The sequence below is a fragment of the Lissotriton helveticus genome, chromosome 2_1, assembly GCF_964261635.1.
Source record: "Lissotriton helveticus chromosome 2_1, aLisHel1.1, whole genome shotgun sequence".
Lineage (NCBI taxonomy): Eukaryota > Metazoa > Chordata > Amphibia > Caudata > Salamandridae > Lissotriton > Lissotriton helveticus.
In genome coordinates, this window is record NC_136059.1 from 595,100,381 (window position 1) to 595,117,838 (window position 17,458).

General features: G+C 49.5%; 1 protein-coding gene across 3 annotated transcripts in view; it reads right to left on the minus strand.

Annotated features, from left to right (window-relative positions):
• Nucleotides 1–17,458, minus strand: part of BDP1 (BDP1 general transcription factor IIIB subunit) — a 1,449,812-nt gene that overhangs the window by 397,300 nt on the left and 1,035,054 nt on the right. The gene's annotated exons all lie outside the window — the stretch shown is intronic.

Sequence of the window (17,458 nt, forward strand, 5' to 3'; positions counted from 1 at the left end):
TATATTCCAAATCATGCTTTCAATTTAAGACTGTATAGGGATTTAACAGGTCTGACCCCGCTATAGGGGGCAAGTAGGGTAGCTGTTACTAGGCCTGGGCGGTAAACTCCGCTCCGCATAGTGCAGCGGAGTTTTTTCCTCGCACGCACTCGCTAATGGTAAGTTGGGGAGCGCGAGCTACCCCTCGGGTAGAATTTCTACTCGAGCGCCAGGAAGTTCAACGCGAACGGCAGTTCGCACTACACTCTGCGACTTACCAAACTCCACAGAATTTTTCTGTCGCTTGGCGGAGTTCCGCATCGCACAAACTCGCCCAGGTCTAGCTGTTGCCCAGTCTAGTGTCTTCATAGCAGTGACAGTTGCCATTGTAAGAGTTAGCGCTGCACAATGTAGACCTCCTCCATCTTCTCAAATACTGTACGGCAATACCTGCTGAATTCTTGAGCAGGAGAGCAGAGGTGATGCCCCTTTCCTAACAAGTCAATTAAATGTGTCCCTTTTGTATTATTTTGTGGAATAATTACATCAATGCCTCTTATCCCAAGATTATCTTGTTGCAAAACAAGCATTTTTGTAATGAAAGGTTACCAACATTTGTGTCCATCAAATTGATCCCGGGAATCTTTCAAGAACTGTCACATCAGCACACAATTGCCCCTACTCAAGACTGAACCCCGATGTCTTGAACACAAAAGATCTGAAAATATCAGCTTGGCTGGCTTTTGTGGAAATGCTTTCAAAGGTTGTTCACTTTGGAAGGAACATTCCTTCTGAACTCCTATGGTTTAAACTTGTGAAGCCTTGACCACTGGATCAGGGCCAGCACTCTCCCCAGTAGCCTCGCTTGTCTGCCAGTCTCCTGCCCCAGCTCCGTGTTCCAGCTCAGGGTTTGAGCCACAGTCCGTCCCGGCGCCGCTGCTCCACCCTGCTGTTCGCCCGCTGTGCACAGAGGCCCCCTGTGTGACAGCACTTCATATTAGTTTTCTTTTCTTTTTATTTTACTGTTCCTCCGATTTCTGTATTCTGCAGTGTGTTGCTGTTTTTCCCGCCGCTGTTCCCCCTGCGGCTACGCTCACCAATCCAGCCCGCTCCCGCCCCCTCCCTCTGCTCCCGTCCCCTCCCCTTCTTATGGAGACTGCTGCGCGGTTGTGCAGCGGGCGCACGCAGCGCCTAAGGCAAGCCCGTCTGCGCCCGTCCGCACCTGGACCGCGCCCAGTGCCAGACCCCCTGGCCCCTGCGACCACCACAACGCCCTAAGCAGCTATGACGCCACCACTCTCCACACAGTCCACGCCGGCTGAAATGACACCTGTTCCGGGTCACACCGAAGCTCACCCATGGACGCTTCACCTGCCGAAACTGCAGTTACACCAGCCAGCGCACACCGCACGTCCTGCCCATCCCAACACTGCAGACCACAACTATTTCAGCTGCATATTTCTCAACACCCGCTCAGTCCACAAGCACACCGTCAAACTCTGGGACCTGCTCGACTCCTCCGCCCTGGACGTCGCCTTCCTGACGGAGCCCTGGATGAACACCTACTCTGTGCCTGACATAGCTATCCTGGACAGCTACAAGATCACCGTCAGGGACAGAAATAACAAACCAGGAGGAGGAATCGCCATCGTCCACATGAACACCATCAGAATCTCAACCAACACCGAACACTCCCTCAGCATGGCCGAACATCTACACTTCCAGATCCACGTCTATCACAACACCACCCTCAGAGGAACCTCCTCTACCGACCCCCGGGTCCCCAACCACAGTTCAGCAAATACATTGCCGACCTCATCAGCACGCATGCCCTTGCCTCCACAGACTACATCCTCCTCAGAGACCTGAACTTCCACCTCGAGAACGCCAACGGCAGTAACTCCACAACCCTGATTGGTAACCTCGGACTCAAACAGCTCGTCACGACACCCACCCACTCCGCCGAACACACGCTCGTCCCCATCTTCGCCAACGACCACATCACCTTGAGCCACACCACAGAACTCGACTGGACCGACCACCACTGCGTCTACTTCTCCTTCGAGAAACACACCACGCACAACCAACCGCAACGCATCCCAACCCTCAGCTGGAAAAAAGTCCCCGAAGACCAGCTCATCACCACATTTGCACAAGACCCTCCACCCGAGCCCTCCGAGACCAACACAGCAGCCCACAACTTCAGACAATGGATTGATGACTGCACCAACACCCTCGCCCCGATCAGGAAACCCTCCAACAAGCACACCAACAAGAGAGGCATCTGGTTCAACGCTGACCTCCAGAACTCCAAGCACACCTGCCGAAGACTCGAGAAGCAGCAGCGCAATGACCAGACACGAGAAAAGCACGCTGCCCTCATGAACGCCAGACGTAAACACCACCAACTCATCCAATCCGCCAAAAGAACCTCCTTCAAGGAACGCATCGACATCAACGCACACAACAGCAAAGAGCTCTTCAACATCGTGAAGGAACTTGCCTCCCCCAGCACCAGCGCCGTCCTGCCGTCACAAGAACTCTGCGACTCCCTGGCCACCTTCTTACACCGCAAGATTGCAAACATCCACAACAGCTTCGCCACCCAGACGCCGACAACAGACGCCGACACCCCTGACTCAACACCCACCAAACACAGCAACCTCTTGCTCTTCTGGAACCACGTCAACGACGAAGAGACCATCAAAATCATGAACACCATCCACTGTGGCTCACCTTCCGACCCCTGCCCCCACCACATATTCAACAAGTCACGCTCCATCATTGCACCCCAACTCCAAAAGATCATCAACAGCTCCTTCGAGACCAACACCTTCCCAGAGAGCTGGAAACACGCTGAGATCAACGCACTACTCAAGAAACCCAAGGCGGACCCAAAGGACCTCAAGAACTTTCGACCCATCTCCCTGCTCCCGTTACCGGCTAAAGTCATTGAGAAGTGCACCAACTGACAACTGACCCACTTCCTGGAAGAGAACAACGTCCTGGACTACTCCCAACCCGGTTTCCGCAGCAAACACAGCACCGAAACCGCCTTCATCACCGCCACTGACGACATCAAGAACCTACTGGACAACGGCAAAATTGTGGCCCTTATCCTCCTAGACCTCTCGGCCGCCTTCGACACTGTCCGCCACCACACCCTGCGCACATGCCTCCGCAACGCAGGGATCCGAGACAAAACGCTGGACTGGATCACCTCCTTCCCCACCGGCAGAACCCAGAGAGTCCGCCTCCCCCTTTCCGATCTAAAGCCTTCACGATCACCTGCGGCGTACCCAAAGGATCATCCCTCAGCCCGACCCTTTTCAACATCTACATGGCAGCGCTCGACAACATCATCTCAGCACACCACCTCAACATCATCTCGTATGCCAACGACACACAGCTGATCCTCTCCCTCACCAAGGACCAGGCCTCCGCCAAATCCAACCTCCACAAGGAAACTGAAATCGGACAAAACTGAGGTCCTCATCCTCGGCTCCACCCCCTCCGCATGGAACGACTCCTGGTGGCCAGCCAAGCTGGGAGCTGCCCGACACCCACCAACCACACACGCAACCTGGAGTTCAATCTGTACTCAACGCTCTCTATGAACCAGCAAGTTAACGCTGTTTCCTCCTCCTGCTTCAACACCCTCCGCATGCTCGGCAAGATCTACAGATGGATCCCCACCGAAACCTGAAGGACAGTCACCCAAGCACTCGTCAGCAGCAGGCTGGACTACGGCAACCCCGTCTACGCAGGAACCACGGCCACACTCCAGAAGAGACTCCAATGCATACAAAACGCCTCTGCACGCCTCATCCTCGGACGCCAAAGCCACATCCCTACCCACCTGGGTGGGCTCAGAGCCCGAGAAACTTGAATCTTTGGCTAAGCAGCAGAACGCGTTTGTTTCATCATATTGATTTAACAAGTTTGTACCGGTCCTTCAGAGGTCTTCGGACCCAAAAAGCTTCTACATACCAGGATTTTCATGATGTTAGGGGGGTACACTTTGACACAGTCAAATGTCCCGGGACTAGGAGCTGGCGAAAATTCCACTCTGCCTGTGGAATTTTGCCCACTCTGTGTTCCTGCAAAATTCCATCAACAGCTGTGTAGCAGTGTTTTTTTTCTCACGCGTGGCTCGCTAACGTTAAGTTGATGAGCGCGAGCTAGTATCTGCATCCCCTAGCATGATTTTCGGGTTCTATAATACCTCCAAGTGAGATTTCTTAACAAGGGTGGTCACCGCAGGTCCCGTCCTTTCCCACTGAGAAAGCTGCCGGTCGAGTAGAAAATCTTCTGGAGCAGCAGAAAAAGCAATGCCCTCTGGCGTGCCACGTGGTGCTGTTTGCGCTGTAAATACGGAAAGACCTGCATTGGCTCCCGGTCAACAAGAGGATCACCTTTAAGCTCCTCACCCCTGCTCACAAAGCACTCCACAACGCTGGACCAGCATACCTCAACGAACGACTGTCGTTCTACACCCCGAACCTCCAGTTTCGCTCCGCCGACCTCGCCACCGTCCCACCCATCCACCGAACGACCACCGGTGGCAGATCATTCTCCCACCTCGACATGGAACACCCTCCCCGCCCACCTGCGTCAGACCCAGGACCTGCTGACCTTGAGGAGTCTTCTCAAAACCTGGCTGTTCGATCGGTAGCTGCTTCCCCCAACCCCTTAGCGCCTTGAGACCCTCATGGGTGAGTAGCGCGCTCTACAAATGTTTGATTGATTGATTGATTGTATCTCGATATTCATGGTAAGGTAGCTTCTTATCAAAGGCAAGACACAGCAGCGTCTGTGTCGAAGTTATAATATATATATATTTTTTGTTGTCCTCATATACGCCACCAGAAGATATCAACTCTAGATGGGATCGCTCTGGGCCACTGGCACTAACCGTCTTAGATTCCGCCCCTGGAGTAAGTGCTTGGCCTACAAAGGTCACCCAGAGGTAGGCTGTCTCCTTGTCCAACTCCCGTTAGCGTTCTTATACCTAATACCCCGGGACGACCGGACCACAAACCTCTGGCATAATCATAGGACTTGTTATTTTTCCGACCATTCTTTTAGTCTTGACCAAATCTTAATGGCGCCCTCTCCACCACACATCATATCTGATTGACTGATAGCCATAATATTCTTTAAACAGTCAGCAAATCTTGGGGGGGCCTCGGACTTCCATTCTCTGCAAATCTCCTTCCTTGCGTTAACAATAACATAGAACTGGAACTGTGAAGCACTATCTCTGATACTATAGCCACGTGAGAGACCAAAAAGAATCAGTCTAGAACAACAGATAACCGGTGTTAATAGTACCTCCTCTAGAAAGCTGCACACCATCCTCCAGTAAGTTATAATTTCTGGGCAGTCCACAAACATGTGTATATCATCAGCAGCTGGGTATTTGCATCTTGGACAGCAATATAAATCCGCAGAGATTTTAGACAACTTAGCAGGAGTCCAGTATACCCTGTAGGCCGTGAACAAATGGTTCCTTCTAAGGTTGGCTGGCTTCATGATCTTTTGTGAAATTGGGAATGCATCCATCCAGACCTTCAGCATCTCCTCTGGATTTTCAGTTAAGAGATTATCCCAGAGTTTCACGATTTCAGACTCTAGACAATCCATTGCCCCCACTAACGAATTGTACCAAAGTGCAATCTCCCCCTTCCATCCTTTCCCTCTGTTGATTAAGTCTAGAATCTGGGTCTCCTTCTCGTTCCCCCAACATTGTCTTCCCCACCATGATGACAATTGGTAAAATTTAAATCTTGTAAGGGACACCCCAGTTAGATTTGATAGTGAATCCCAATCCAAAAGTTGGGAATTCTTACTGAGGTCACCCCACTTCACAAATCCTGCGTCCCTCAGAGGGAGCGCCAGCCGGTCTAATAGGCAGTCGGGGATGCCCGGGGAATCCCATATTGGGGCTTGTAGATTGTAATAAGGGATCGTCAGAATTTTACATATACGCTGCCAGTTCTTAAGTGCCGCCTGCAAAGACTTCAGGCGGACCTTTTTGTAAAACTTCTGATTACCAAATTTATATAGGAAAAATTCCAAGGCTTGTGGCTGGTCCGATAGCATTGCCTGAAAGAGGCGTCCATGTGAAGAGGAGTCCAACTTGTTAGCCAGGATTCTAAAATTCTTAAACTGAAAGGCATAACAATAACACAACAACTCTGGGAGAGCCAAGCCCCCCTGCTTCAACCCCCTTCTTAGTTTCCTCCATGCTATCCTTGGAGATTTAGTGGCCCAAATAAAGGATCCGATCTTCCCTTGAAGATTTGTGATATCTTTATGATTAAATATTAGGGGGATGCTGTTGAACAGAAAGGTGACTTTTGGGAGAATAACCATTTTAATAAGGTTCACTCTACCATATGAATTCTTCTGCTAATTTAAATAATCTCGGAATAGCCTCAGAGGGGTTGGCAGTATAGAGTAGTAAATCATCAGCATATAAGGCTGTCTTTAACTCTAGCTCCCAGATATTGAAAGGTTTAATTACGGGGTCTGATCTCAGGGAGCAAACAAAGGGCTCGATGTATATATCAAAAAGGAGAGAGGACAAAGGGCAGCCCTGCTTTGTGCCTCTGGAGATGTCAAACCAGTCAGTCAGGCCTCCATTAATCAGAACCCTAGCTCGGGGAACCCTATATAAAGTTTTAACTCCTTCAATAAATTTCTAATTTCTAATTTCTAATTTAATTTCTAATTTAAAACATTTATAAAGCGCAGCGTGCACCGTACGGTTTCTTGGCGCTAGTGGATAGTTCGACAACTGAGGAAAAATAAAACCTGTCGTGGGCAAGAGGGGGAGTAACACAGGGAAGGCTTGTTTGAAGAGAAACGTTTTTAAATCTTTACGAAAAGAAAGATAGTGAGTTGCAGAGCGGAGGTGGTCAGGAAGGGAGTTCCAAAACGTGGGGGCAAGGGTAGCGAAGTTAGTTCCACCCCACTTTTTACGTTTGAAACGTGGGATTTGGAGGAAGGATTTGGAGGAGGAGCGAAGCTCTCTGGTAGGGACGTATTCATTTATTAACGAGGAAATGAAAGCAGGGGCAGTGCCTTGACGGGCTTGGAAGACCATACAGCCGGTCTTGAACAGGGAACGCTCCCTAACAGGGAGCCAGTGAAGCTCTCTGAGGAGGGGTGTGGAATGGTGATAACGTGGGAGACCATAGACCAGCCGGGCCGCCTGGTTCTGAACCATCTGGAGTCTCCGCAGGCTATATGCTGGAATGCCGTTATAGATGGCATTGGCATAGTCTAGCCTCGAAATCACCAGTGCGGCCATAATCAACTTAAGTGCCTGCGGGGAGAAGAAGCGGGAAACAGTGCGAATAGTTCGGAGAGTGAAGAAACAGGAGGAGACAACAGTGCTAATTTGTGAGTGGAGGGTGAGCTGGTTGTTGATTTTTACCCCCAGTGTTTTAACTGCGGTTGAGGGGGTGGGGGAGGGACCAAGAGAGGAGGGCCAGAATCGGGAATTCCAGGGACTGGAGGAACCACCGGTGAGAACCAACTCGGTTTTGTCCGGGTTCAATTTAAGATGGTTGTGGTTCATCCAGTCCCTGATGAAAGTCATGGTAGACTGAAAGTTAGAGACAGAAAGAGGAGAGGAGGACAGGTCAAAGATGAGCTGGAGGTCGTCGGCATAATTGTACACGGTAACCTCCAGCTGCTGAAGAGCGAAAATGAGGGGAGAGATATAGAGGTTAAATAATAAAGGAGAAAGAGAAGATCCCTGGGGAACACCACAAGTGACAGGAAGTGGAGTGGTCGTAAAGTCTCCTAGCCGGACCGCCTGAGTGCGGTCCCTCAGGAAGGAGGACAGCCAAATCAGGGCTGAGCCCTCAATTCCAGCCGCCTTGACACAGGACAATAAGATGGTATGGTCAACCGTGTCAAAGGCGGCAGAGAGATCGAGAAGGACCAGCGCCTGATGATTGATATTGTCCATACCCTTCCTGAGGGTATCCAAGACCGAAACCACAACTGATTCGGTCGAGTGCCTGGGGCGAAAGCCCGCCTGGCGGGAGGCCAATCCCCCATAAGCCTCTACGTGGGCGCTGAAAACCGCGGTGGCATGGCGTTCCAGCACCTTGCCCAGGTAGGGCAGCAGGGAAATTGGGCGGTAGTTGGCTGAGATGGACGGGTCAGCGCCGGGCTATTTTAGGATGGGCTCAATAGTGGCTGTTTTAAGAGCCGGGGTCACTACTCCCTGCGCAAGGGAGTTTTTGAGGAAGGTAATGGGGGCTTCGGGACAGGAGGAGTAGATATGTTGCAGGATACGAGCCGGACAGATGTCTGCCGGGGAACCCGACTTTACTTTGGGGAGTATCTCGCGGAATCTAGCCTCAGTAAGGGGAGGGATAGAGGTAAGATGACCACAGACAGTGGGAAAGGAGGAATCCACAAAGACAGGTGAGGGGAGGGGGATATTAGCCTTAATGGTAGCGATTTTCTCTAAGAAGTAAGTGTTGAGTTGGTCGCATAGTGACTGGGATGGAGGGATTTGAAGTGAAGCTCTATCGGAGTAGGCCAGGTCGTTCACTATACTGAATATTTCTCTAGATTTGTTTTCGGCTGCCATTATTTTTGTAGAGAAATAGGTGGTTTTGGCGGAGAGAATTGCAGTTTTGTAGTCAGCAAGTGATTTAAGATAAAGGGTTTTTGATAAGGGGCAATAGTTTCTTCTCCACTGTCTCTCCGCCTGTCGAGCGGTCAGTTTTAGTTCTTTTAGGTGGTCATTAAACCATCTGTTGGAATCCTTTGGTCGTCGGATGGAAATGCGACGCAAGGGAGCCACTGAATCGCAGCCTTCAATCAGCCAGGTGTTAATGGCGTTGGCTTGAGAGTGGGAGGAGAGGCCGGAGAGAATCGGAGTGGAGTTCCGAAGCAGGGAGGACAAGGAAGGGAGGTCGACTCTGTTCCAATTCCGCGCCCAGGTATTTCTGGCGTGAGGGACTTTGGATACACGGTTGTGAGAAATGGAAAAGCAAATAAGGGCATGGTCGGACCAACAGCAGGGGGATACAGTCACCGAGGATATTTGGAGATTGAGGGACCAAACCGGGTCGAGTGAATGACCGTGGGAGTGGGTGGGGACAGTTATGTGCGGAACAAAGTTCAGAGAAGAAAGAGATTCTGTGAACTCTTTCGAAGCAGTGCACTCTGAGGGGTCCGAAGGCCAGTAATTAAAATCCCCTAGCACCAAGACCGAAGCGTAGTTGACCACCAAATTGGCCAGCAGGTCTTGAAATGCCGGTAAGAATAGTGAGGAAGACTGGGGTGGGCGGTACATTAGGAGACAAGTAATAGGGGGAGAAAAGGATAGGGAGCGGACCACAAGAAACTCAGTAAGGGCGATGGGAGGAAAGGGAAGGGTTTGAAAGTTTAATTTTGACCGAGCGATTAACGCCACACCGCCACCAGCCCTGCCCGCCGGACGATCGGCCCGTAGGGCAACGTAGGAAGGGGGGAGGGTAGCCAAAAGAACAGGAAGGGAGGAATCACAGAACCAGGTTTCGGTCAAGAGCAGCAAGTCAGGCTTCTCAGTATCAAGCAGGACAAACAGCTCGTGGTGGTGCTTGACCGCTGACCTGGTATTAAGTAAAAAAGCAGATAACGGCGGAGGAGAGGGGAGAGGGTCAGGCAGGGAGGAGACATGTGGTGGAGGGATGAATCGGGCGGGGGGCAATGTAGGAGTGGAAGAGGGGACAAGACCTAATGAGGCAATGTGTCTTTGGACGGTTTCTGAGAGAGGCCAGTCGCCTTGGAGGGTGGTAAGCTCCTCAGAAGAGTATGAGGTAAATTTGGCATGGGGTCGTGCCCCTGGCCCCGTCCGGCCGCGGACGGGCGCAGACGGGCTTGCCTTAGGCGCGCCTTCGGCGCGCCTGCTGCGCACGTCCGCTGCGCGTTCTGGGATTGCACATTGATAAAGGGAATCTTGAGGCGGGAAGGGGGCGTGGCCTCTAAGTGGGCGTGGCCGAGCGTGTAACAAGCCGGAGGGAGGGGGTCACGTGAGCGCTGGATCCGCTGCACGGCGCCCTTGAAGTGACAATAGCAGTGGAAGTCGAGGTAGGTTTAAAATACAAGTTAAAATCACAAGTATCACAATAATTTCTAAAAAACAACACTCCCGGCTATTTTGCCTCAGGAGACTCACAATCGCCCCAGCGCTAGCGTCTCAGCGCTTATAAAGGGCGGGAAGGGGGCGTGGCCTCTAGGTGGGCGTGGCCGAACGTGTAACAAGCCGGAGGGAGGGGGTCACGTGAGCGCTGGATCCGCTGCACGGCGCCCTCGAAGTGACAATAGCAGTGGGAGTCGAGGTAGGTTTAAAATACAAGTTAAAATCACAAGTATCACAATAATTTCTAAAAAACAACACTCCCGGCTATTTTGCCTCAGGAGACTCACAATCGCCCCAGCGCTAGCGTCTCAGCGCTTATAAAGGGCGGGAAGGGGGCGTGGCCTCTAGGTGGGCGTGGCCGAGTGTGTAACAAGCCGGAGGGAGGGGGTCACGTGAGCGCTGGATCCGCTGCACGGCGCCCTCGAAGTGACAATAGCAGTGGGAGTCGAGGTAGGTTTAAAATACAAGTTAAAATCACAAGTATCACAATAATTTCTAAAAAACAACACTCCCGGCTATTTTGCCTCAGGAGACTCACAATAAAGGAAGATGGAAATCCAAACCTTATCATAGTCTCCCACAGGAACACCCAGTTGACCTGATCGAATGCTTTAGCAGCATCGATCGCTACGATGGTGAGTGGCAGTCCTCGCTCCTCTGCTACATTATTGCATCGATCGCCTGAAATGTGAGCTTGTTGAGCTGCCGACCAGGTATGAACCCTCTCTGGTCTGAATGAATAATAATTTTGATAACTTTTGCCAGTCTAGTTGTTAATACTCCGGAAAAAATCTTAAGATCCGAATTCAGGAGGGAAATGGGTCTATATGATTCAATCATTTTTGGGTCCTTGTTTGGTTTTGCTATCAGGGTGATGGTAGCCTCTGACCATGAAGGTGGAATATCACCCCCCTGTAGAAATATGCTATTAAAGAGCGATAATAGTGCGGGTAGAATTTCATCCAGGTTATCTTTATAAACCTCCGTCGGCAACCCATCTGGGCCGGCGGCCTTCCCTCTACTCATCTTATTTACTTGCACCCTTATCTCTCCCTCAGTGATCTCATTGGCTAACAAGGTTTTATCGGACTCGCTTAGCTGGGGCAAGTCCCTCAAACTCAACCACTGCTCCACTTCCTCAACTCCCCGGCTACTGACTTCTTGATAAAGTCCTTTCATAAAGCCCCAAGCTTCCTCTCTGATCTCTACATCTTCCGTTAATAACACTCCCGAATCCCGCTGGATTAGTGAACTGATATTATTCCTGTTCCTCTCTGATCTTGCCTTCCAGGCCAGAAGGGCACCGCACTTCTCCCCGTACTCGAAATTCTTCAACTTACTGACCTCCCATCTGTCCTTAATTAATTTGTCGGCTCTGGTTTTAAGTCGTAATTGAAGATCTAGGAGTTCTTTTTCTAGGTTTGGAATTTGTTCCCTGTCTTCAAGGGCAGCTAGCTGTAATTGTGCCTCCTTCTTTTTAATAAGATCAAGGTCATTAATATCCTTTTCCTTAATAGATCTTCTTTTATGGACCATCTGGGAGCCTAATATCCCTCTCAAATAGGCCTTAAAAGATTCCCAGACTGTACGTTCTGTGCCTGTGCCTATGTTGAATAGAAAAAACTCAGTCAGACTATTCCTGACCTTGATTTTAATCTCATCATCCAGTAAGAGTGTTCTGTCCAGAGTCCATCTACACTCTACATGTCTGGTCTTGGAATTAATCTTCAGTTCGACCACTGAATGATCGGAGAGGCCTAGCGGGGTAGAGGAAATTGAAACTATATCTGGCATAAGTACTCGGTCTACCAAGAAATAATCAATCCTGGAGTATTGCTTATACTTTTTACTAAAAAAGTAATACTACCTTAAGGCTCCGTGATTGACTCTCCATATGTCCTGCAAGTTAAAATCCTTCAGTATATTTTTAAGAGCAAGAAAATAATTTTTTGGGACACTATACTTAACTCTGGAAGTACGATCTAACTGACTGTCCAGGACTAAATTAAAATCGCCTCCTATTAATACTGGCGCGGTGGATTGCATCCGAACGCCCTCTAGTTTCAGAAAAAAGCTGGAATTATCTTCATTGGGACCATAATAACCGCGCATGTATAAAGAGAGCTACCTATAGAGAGGACTGCCACCAACCATCTTCCGGACTCGTCGGTGTCCCATCTACGGACCTTAATCCCTTTATTTGCTCGGACAACTAAAGCTACCCCCTAGTAGTTCCTTTTTGCCCAGAGCATAACACCTCCTGAACCCACCCCAGTCTCACAAAAACTTGTTTACATAGCTCCACCTCTAGATGCGTTTCCTGAAGTAGGTGGACATGAGCTTCAGTATTTTTCAAAAACTCACAAATCCTTAGTTGTTTTTTCCGACTCCCCAAGCCATTTAAGTTCCAGGAGAGAAATTTATCAGTGATTGTCTTCCTACCAGCCATAATACAGCTTAGCCCCACCAGTGGCCCCCTTCAATAACTCGAGCCAATAATATAGCGATTTTGCAACATATGAGGACCTTTTTATTTTTTTTTACACCCCCCCACCCGTGACCCCCCCCCCAAACCCACCCCCGAAGAACCCTCCCATCTATCAGGCGTTGGTCTCGCCTTTGGGGAGCTCCTTGTGCCCGCGACACTGCATCTGCAAGTTTTTACTTTTTTTAAATTTTTTTAAATCTACTGATCTACCCCACCTATAGTGAACAACTACCTATTTCCTTTTTTTCCCCCTACTTTTTTTCCCCCTTTTATTGGATGTGTATTTGATTAACATAGTTTCCTCTAAGTATGGTACATTTCCTTATCATATATTTTTTTTTAACACTTCGGTACCCCATCTGAACTGGGCCAGACTATTTCCTCATTTTTAACAATAATTCATCCACTTCCTCCGGGTGATTGCAATTATGCATTTTGTTGTTCCACATCACCTTTAATAGGGCTGGAAATTTCATCTGCACTTGTGCCCCCCGAGAGATCTGAGTTCCGGCATTCTGGAGCCCAGTTCCTACTGCCTCTGAGCTGTCCGACCCCCTATATCCGATCTGATTTGATATGGGTTTGCCCGGTGTTGGAGGGTAGATCGTGTAAGACATCTACTCAGTATTAACTCCTTAACACTGTAGGTTTGAAAATTTACAAGGATCTTTCTGGGTGTCTTACGGTCCGGATGTAGTCTGAAGGGATCTCTATGGATCCTCTGGATTTCTGCCTCCAGATCAATATCCGGCCGATCTTTCAAAAAACCCTCACGTAGCAATTTGCAGACAAACCCTTTGATGTCCTCCCCTTCCTCCCCTTCTGGGATTTTCAGAATTCTAAGGTTATTTTGTCGTGTATGTATCTCCAACCTTTCCATATCCACCATAAGGGTCCAGTTTTGCGCTCTAAGAGTAACGATATCTTTGGAATTCCCCAGCGTGGTTTCCGAAAGCATTGAGACCTTACTCTCCAGTGAGCTGGTCCGGGTCACTATATCATCTAGTCTGGTCTCCAACAAGTCGAATCTGTCGTGCAGCCTCCTCTGGTTACCCCCTGAGACTTCAAATCTTCCCAATAGATCTTCCCGTAGTGATTGAAATAGAAAACCTATTTTATCACCCTCGGAATCCATAGCTGCTGGATTTACAGAGTTAGTAGGATTCCGAGTAGCAGAACTGCTTTGAGGGAGAGGCAGAGCAAAGGTTGGGGGCTTTACTTGAGATGTTAGGGATGTTAGGGATGACTGAGGTATAGGTGGCTCTCCAACGTCCGCTGTGACCTGAGTAGGAGCGGGGTCCGCAGATCCTAAACCGACGGGGGACCCTTGAGGCTCTGTTGATACAGGCGGGAAATCACTAACTGTAGAATTATCAGTGGAGTCAGTGCACAGACCGACTTCTAGACTCTCTGAAGGCTGTGGGCCCTCATTATCTTGGATCCTCTCAAGCGGAGCATAACTGTTCCCCAGGGTCAGAATAGATGAGCCAGCAACCTGGTCTTTTTGGGCTGCTGCTGCCCCTGTTACTGATTTCCCCTTTGGACCTGCCAGGCGCTCCATGATCTGGAAATAACTCTTGAGCGAGGGAGTACTCTTCGGCGCTTGCGACTGTTGAGTTGCTTTTATGTTGCTTCCCTTCTTAGCTCCCCACTTCTTTTTCTTTTTGTAAGGGGTTAGAGGGGTCGGTCCTCCTCTTTCCACAGTCTCTGCTGAATCCCAGACCCCCTGTCGCCTCAGGTCCTGTTTCGACCTTAATTGATACCTATTCCTTGTCACCCCAGCTGCCTTGTCAGGTTTGCCCAGACTCGCAACAGGGAGGGCTGCCCCTGGACTGGATTGTGGGCGTTCCACAGATTCCACGGTTAAGCTGGCTGTACCCCCTCCCCTCCCCCCGAGGGGAACAACTTGTTGGACCACTGTTTCTACCGATAAAGAATCTGCCTCCATGCAAACCTCTCCCCTTGATGCCTCCTTACCTGTCTTCCGTGCACCCTAGAACTTTGTTGCCGAGAACTGCCCCCAGGACACTGGGCCTCTAAATTGGATGAGTGAGAATGCACCCCTGGATTGATGCCACAAGCTTCCCGAGTGCTTGTCACCTGGTTCTCGTTCTCTTCTGCTCCCCAGTATCAGTAGACCCCCAGCGGACGCCGCTGCTACCACCTTTTCCACGGAGTCTGTCCTTCCACGGCTCCGTCGGGAACGAGCTGACTCCGCCCCCTCCACAGTCGTCCACACTGAATGTAGGAATCACATATGCCTCCCAGGGTCCTAGCGCCCGAAAGCGCCGCTGGCGTTGCACCACCGAACGAAAAGAAAAGTGAAGAAACCAATAGTCAGCCCGAACTAGCGCCACAAAGGACATCCGTATCTTCCCACCAGATCGCTTAGGTGAGGGCATTCTAAATCTCTTCATTTCAGCTATCTTTGCAGTCCGCAGTACCGCTACACTCAGGAGCCCCCGCGACAGCCGTCAGCCTGCCGCCGCCATGTTCCTCTCAGCCCCGCTATTTCTAAGTTATAATATTTTTGCCAGCATCATTCAAATTCTTTTTTAATTTCTTTCTTTCTTTTTTTTTTAAAATAAACTTTATTTAATATTTCATTCAAGAACACAAATCCGGTATGCAATCAATGCCAGTGAAGATAAGACATATAATTCAACGACAGCCTTAACGTGGACAGACGCAGCCTTAGACTAGCTGAACGCACTTGGAGATCCACTCCCTCCACGAATCTTCTAAAAATCCTAATGACTCAAAAGCAGTAGATACAACAAACTCATTAGAACCACAAAAATGTCCATCTTCAAAGCCGAACTTGACAAAGTAAGAAATCGCCCAAAACGACTATTTGGGCTGATTAAAACACAATCCAACAACGCACCCACCCAATCTCAGCACTTTGCGCGTCCGCAGCCAAACTGCGAAGCGGTTGCTGGCTTCTTCCTAGAAAAGTCAAACAAGATCGAATCTGATCTAAGGTCTGCTGCATTCTTACTCTCCCCCCTCCTGCCTCCTCCCTCTCCACACCCCCGCCCAGCCAGTCTGTTTTTTTCTCCCAAAACACATTGCCTCTAGGAGTCAATTCACACCCCTCGATGACATTGCCATCCTCAACACTCTCTCGATCATTAAACCCTCAAACCATTTCAATGACCACCTCCCCCCCAACTTCTATAAAGAAATGATAGGCTCATTAGCAGCGCTCTGGTCCAAGATCATCAACGCCTCGCTCCGTCAAGGCGAGATCCCGGACTGCCTGAAGGAGGGCCTAGTGCTCCCCATCCGAAAAAAACCCTTGGCTAACCCTGAAGACCTGAATAATTACAGACCAATCACAAACATTCCTACCCTGGCTAAACTACTGGAGAAATGTGTTCATGAACAACCGTGCAGACACATTGAACAATTCCAGCTCCTCAACCAATTCCAATCGGGTTTCCGCACTGGCCACAGTACCGAAACGGCCATCACTCACATAGTGGATGACGCTCTCACTCTACTGTACCAGAATGAAGCCTGCCTATTAATTCTTCTCCATCTCTCATCTGCATTCGACACTGTCAAGCATGACAATGTTCTCCACCTCCTTGAATGCAGAATGGGACTTTCTGGCACAGTCCTGAAATGGTTTGCCTCTTTTCTCAACAATAGAACTCAAAGAGTCAAATCCAATCAGACCTAATCCAACCCCAGTCCCTGCATGCTGGGTGTTCCACAAGGGTCCTCACTCTCTCCCACACCACTGACGGTAATTCTTATGGCCTCCAACAACCAATAGCACATGTACACCGCTGACATCCAAGTATACATGAAAATATCCTTCCCCGTAGACATCAATGCTCTCAAAGGAACCCTGCTCAAAACCCTAAACTGGCTTACCTCCAACCACCTCAAACTATACGCCCTCAAAACAGAATTCCTCCTCATTACACCGGTGAGGTAAACCCCCACTGTTGTGAAATATCTCTCTAATCTCACCACGCTCAACTGCACACCACACCTCACTGACTCCACGAAATCACTTGGAATTCTGCTTGATAAAAACCTAAACATGCAAGAGCACATCAGAGCATCTACCAAAGGAGCGAACTTTCAGCTGTGCATCCTAAGAAAACTCAAACCCTACCTGCCCCATGAGGAATTCAAATCGGCAGTGAAAGCACTGGTCATCTCCAGACTAGAATATGGCAGTGCTACTTTATGCGGACTGCCGAAACTCAGTTTAGCCCTCATCAGAGCTTCGCTAAATGCGGCTACGAGACTCATCACAGGTTCCAAGAAGACCAACCACATCTCGCCGAACCTGAAATCTCTCAACTGGCTTCCTTTTGGGGCAAGGATCCAATCAAAGATTGCTTGTATGACCCATAGAGCTCTTCACTTTAATACCCCACTCTACCTGGCAAATAAGCTGGAACTTTCTGGGGGTGCCCGGCCCACAAGGAGCACCGGCACCTTGCTGCTCAAGCCAAAGAAATTCAATAAACTTAAAACCTACAATCGTACATTCTCAGACATTGCCCCAAGAATGTGTAACGCCCTTCCAGTGGAGACAAGGCTTATTCCATCCAATTTTGCCTTCAAAAGGGAAGTGAAAGCACAACTATTGAACAATGCGCTGATCTAGAAACTTTCCTCCTCTTACCTCCAGACCTTTTGGATATCCTAACTATTACATCTGTTGCGACCTACTGTTGCCTGCCATAATGTCCATTTTGTTCTTGATGTATATTGTCGTAATTTTCTTTCTACCATAGCCTTCTCCCTATTTCCCTCCATTATGTATTTTTGCTCTTGTTGCACACTGACCTACTTGTACCTTGTTTTGT